This window comes from Littorina saxatilis, linkage group LG2 (genome assembly GCF_037325665.1).
Source record: "Littorina saxatilis isolate snail1 linkage group LG2, US_GU_Lsax_2.0, whole genome shotgun sequence".
In the NCBI taxonomy this organism is placed as follows: Eukaryota; Metazoa; Mollusca; class Gastropoda; order Littorinimorpha; family Littorinidae; genus Littorina; species Littorina saxatilis.
This window is the reverse complement of record NC_090246.1, coordinates 73,107,659-73,112,779: the sequence shown is the minus strand read 5'-3', so window position 1 is coordinate 73,112,779 and position 5,121 is coordinate 73,107,659.

The window sequence follows — 5,121 nt, the reverse complement described above, 5'->3', positions numbered from 1 at the left end:
GGCTAAAACATATCTGTCCTGGCTACGTTCATGTATCACAGGTAGTGGTAAGTACAGTTTTCTGCACCATTTCTTGTTCTCCGACTCTTTGCTAATTTTGATCTGGGTTGAGGGACTTAATTCTGAATTCCAACACCCGACATGTTCAGAGCATAGTTAAGAAACTTCATTGTCTTCTATTTGAGTTTGAAATTACAAAGAAGTCATGCCCTGTGCTTCAGTTCGGAACAGATGCTTATTCCAGTAAGTTGAATTATTGACAGAGTAATATGCATAGTCTGAAATGCTAGCCAGACGCACGGTTACATTTTCTGTCCGCTGTTGGTTTGAAACTATTTTTTTGACAATGTCCACTTTTTCAAAATAATAGAACACCACGACTGGTTTGCGCAAACTTTTAGATACATAATAATAACTGTTGTATCCCAATTTTACAATACAAAGCACCGCAGACAAAAGCTTAGGAGAATGTCTTTGTTCTGACTCTCAATCCAAAACTTAACTGTATGAGTTTGTTTGTGTGTGTTCAAATGTACTACTACTGCTGCTTATAGTAATGATGACAACAACAACAACAAAAACAAAAACAACAACAACAACAACAACAACAACAACAACCAAATAAAGAGAGAGAAAAGAAAAAGAAAAAAATTACAAAATTAAACCTACCCACATACAAGCAAACAACAAGCAACAACACACTAAGCGAAAACTCTACCCTCTTGGATGTAACTGTCACCCATATGTAATTCAATGTTTGTTTGAGTTACTACTACATGTATTACTTCTGAATATGAACATACAAAAGATGATGATGATGATGATGATGATGATGATGATGATGATGATGATGATGATGATGATGATGATGATGATGATGATGATGATGATGATGATGATGATGATGATTTTTTTGTTTGCTTAACGCCCAGCCGACCACGAAGGGCCATATCAGGGCGGTGCTGCTTTCACATAATAATTACTAGCAGTTAAGCCCGGCTTCGCCCGGGTGTAAGCGGAGTCCCATAGCAATTTAAGACGCTAGCTATCCCATCAGTATCAGCTTTACCTCCCTTGTTTCGATACAAACAAAAAGTAAAAGTTACCTCCCTTAGCTTCTAGAAATTTCCGGAACTGTCCAGTTAATTTTTCTTTCTTCATTTCTTCCCCTCATTGGAGCAATAGAGAGTCTCTAATATCACTGGCATTATGTGCTTGCTACAGGTGAACAGTAGGTACTGGACTGGTCTTGCACTATATAGGCCGCTGTATTCAATAAATGGGAGGTCCATAATCTGAGAAAAGAAACAATGAATTAATAAACTAAACCCCAGGTGCACATCTGCGGCTCCTAGGGAGTGTGCATGCACACAATCTTGCTCCTGCCTCTTGCCATCTCAGAGGTATGGCGACCATAGACAGACACACACACACACACTTACATCCATTTTTATATACAAGTGCGTGTAATTCTTTCGAGTGTTTTATCTGTACGAGGGCATGAGAATTCTCTTCAGTTTTGCAATCGTGCTGATACGCCGCGGCTTCGTGCTTTGATCTGAATACTCCGAATATGACGTGAACCTACTGAGGGATGCAGACGCGGCTTGTGCTTTGATGTGTTGTAGACGAAATGTAGCCGTTTTAGTAGACATGCAGTGATGACATCGAGATTGCTATAATTCTTTTTTCTTTTAGGGGGTAAGGAAGGGGTTGGTGTGGTGGTGATGGGGGATGATGGGGGTGCTGGGGATGGTGGTTGGGTTGGTGTTGGTGATGTAGGGCAAGTGGGAGTGGTAGTTGTGGAGTCGGCGGTGGTGGTGGGAATGGGGGTGGTGGTGGTGGGGAGGTCGGATCTGGGGATTGAAAGGGAGGGGGGGGCAAGTTTACTTTTTTTTTTAGAAGAGCCAAGCCACAACTAAAAGTTTCTCTCTTCGGGGGGGGGGGGGGGGGAGGCGGAGGAGGATTGGCAGCGCAGCGGCATCGGCAGCGGCGGTGGTGGTCAGGTGCACATCTTCACAGTCACAGGAGTGCACATGCACGACATCGTCTTCCTGCCCCCTCCCTTCTCGGAGCTTTGGCGATCACAGACAGACACACACACACACACACACACACACACACACACACACACACACACACACACACAGACAGACACTCTCGTATATTATAGACTAGAATGAATACCCGCTTCGCCGGGTAGCCGGCTTCGCCGGGAAGAAGTACTTAGAGCCGTACGCCGGCTTCGCCGGGTCCGAACAATGGACCCGCCAAGCTTAGGTCCCTCCCAGATTCGTGGAATGGGAACAGCACGAAAATGATTCAGTGGCCATAATGCCATTCCTGACCATATCGAGTAACATCCTTGTCGACGAATGTAACCGTGTTAATCACCTTTGGAGGCGAACTCCACTCAAACAGGACTGAGCAAGTTATGGCTTCTCAAAGGAAGCTCAAAGGAAGGCCAGTACATAAAATTACACAAAAGCCGCCAGACCACATCACAAACAGAACTGAACAATGCACAGGTGTTGCTCACATAGAGACACACACACAAACACACACACACACAAAAACACAGAGAAGCCGTATCTATAGAGAGATAGATGACAGTGTATTTTTCGCGTGGCTATAAATGGATTCGACCTTTGCACTTTTACAGTGAGGATAATTTACGGGTCCAATTTACGTTCTGTACACTGCGTTGACCTTCTAAAAATAGTAACAGTAACAGAACGCCGGGAATATCCGAAGACGCTCAGCGCAGTGGACAGCGCAGTGACATTCTAAAAATAGTAGTAACTTACAACTGAACGGGAAAGCCACACGAAGGAAGGGAGATAAACGCCAAACACTGGAGAAGATAAGGAAGAGTTACTTATAATGGTGAAATGAACACAAAAACCCAAATCAGTTCAGCGCTGCGCGCTGAGAGCACGTGTTGAAATATCTCATCGATGATATTGTGTCCGGGGTGTAGCTGAATACGGTGTCCAAATTTGAAAAAGATCCACCGAGAACTTTGGCGTTGTGATGTGGTGTAGCGGCTATGGTGTGTCGGTATGGGGGCCCGGGTAGCTGAGGTGGAACCAAAATAGCTGAGGTGGAACCAAAATCGGTTCAGCGCTGCGCGCTGAGAGCACGTGTTGAAATATCTCATCGATGAGTTTGTGTCCGGGGTCTCTCTGAATAAGCCCACCAAATTTGAAGCAGATCCATCGAGAACTTTGGCCGTGCATCGCGCACAGACAGACACACAGACACACAGACACACAGACACTAGTCGTATATATATATGTTACAGTAAATTCATCAAAGCAGTAAATTTGTAAATTTACTGAAATTTTCAGTAAATTTGTAAAGTTACTATTTCACTCAGTAAATTTACAAATTTACTGAAAAATTCAGGAAATTTACAAATTTACTGAGTTTGACACCCAGGAAATTTACAAATTTACTGAAACATTGTAAGCCTTATGCCATACACACACAACACACACACACACACACACACACACACATTTTTTGACGGGAGAGAAGAATTTATTCACAAAACATCATTGTTTTGAATTAAAAGAACAGACCATTGGCACACTCATTCCATAAAAAAAATCATTTGTTGCCGCAAGTGAGGCTTCCATGGCATTTTGAATTGCATTTTAGTTTTGCTTTGTAGCAGGAACATTTGTTCGTTTGGCACTTTCTCGGCCCACCAGCACAATTGCATTTGGTAAAACCTTGGCCCCCTGATGCTGACTCTGCTATAATAGCAGAGCAAAGAGATACGTGTTTGTCAAGATTCACACCTCTCATGGAGAGCAGTCTTTGAGGGCACAAATCAAATTGGTTTCGTGAATACCGCACTTTTAAAACCCCGGCCTTCACTGCTACAGTATAAATGTCAGTTGAAATGTCTCTGTTTAAAATGACACCTAAAATATTTCTGGCATCACCTCTGCCACGATCGACCATTGGCATGGGCACTGCCACATCGTCTCCCACTTCACCGCATTTGAAGTCCACTCACTTCTTTTTACCATTCTCTCTGCCTGAGATGCCGGAGAATGCTTCTTTTCGAGCCCTTGTAACCCTCTCAACATGCGCAGTCAACATTGATGCATCGGAGGTTTAAAGTGGATCAGCTGTTGTGGTGGTTGGGTCAGCTGAAATAAGGGTGGCGTCAGCAGAGGCAGACGGTTCAGCTGAAGTCAGGGTGGTGTCAGTTGACAAGGCAGACGGTTCAGCTGAAGTCAGGGTGGCGTCAGCAGAGGCAGACGGTTCAGCTGAAGTCAAGTTTGCGTCAGCTGTAGAGTTGTCTGCAACAACTGATGATGCAGCTCTGGAAGCTGGCTGAGGCAAATCCAGTCTTGCCAAATCATCCTCTGACTCAAGATTGTCCAGGATTTCTCGTGGCGGGGTAGATGTCAGTCCGACGCGAGCTTCGTTTCCAAACAAGGCCGAGTATGGTGATAGCTTTATTCCTGAATGGTAGGCAGAATTCTTGTGGAATTGAACGAATTTGATACCTGCGACCCAGTCTTGGCTATTGTTGTCTGCGAGCCAAGCAACAAGCATGTCTTTAATGTCACAATTTGCCCGCTCAACTGATCCTTGGCTTTGGGGGTAACGGGGCTTGCCATGGACCATCTTTAATGAAGGCCAGAACTCCGTCAGTTCTGAAATAACATTTGCCGTGAACTCGGTTCCATTATCACTTTGCAGTATGACTGGAGCGCCAAGCAAAAAAGAAAAATATCCAAAAGCTGGCTGGCAACTTCTGTTGGGCGTTTGCTTCTGATGGCGCGCAAGACACAGAATTTTGTTAGATGATCTTGGTAGACCATAATCCATTTGTAGCCGTTGCAACTCATTGACTGCATGTCGACTAAATCCACCTGACCTCGACAAGAAAAGTCTTTGGTGAGTATTGGCCGAACGACTACGCCTGTTGTTTTGGGTCTCGTTCTCTTCTTTTGGCATTCCAGGCACAGGGACTTGAATAGTTCAATGGCTTGCACGCTGATGTTGGCATATTTTTTCTTGATCTCCTTCATCATGCGGTCCTGACCTCCATGCCCAATCGCGATGACGATGTGTGAAGCTCGGAGGACGTCAAATGTT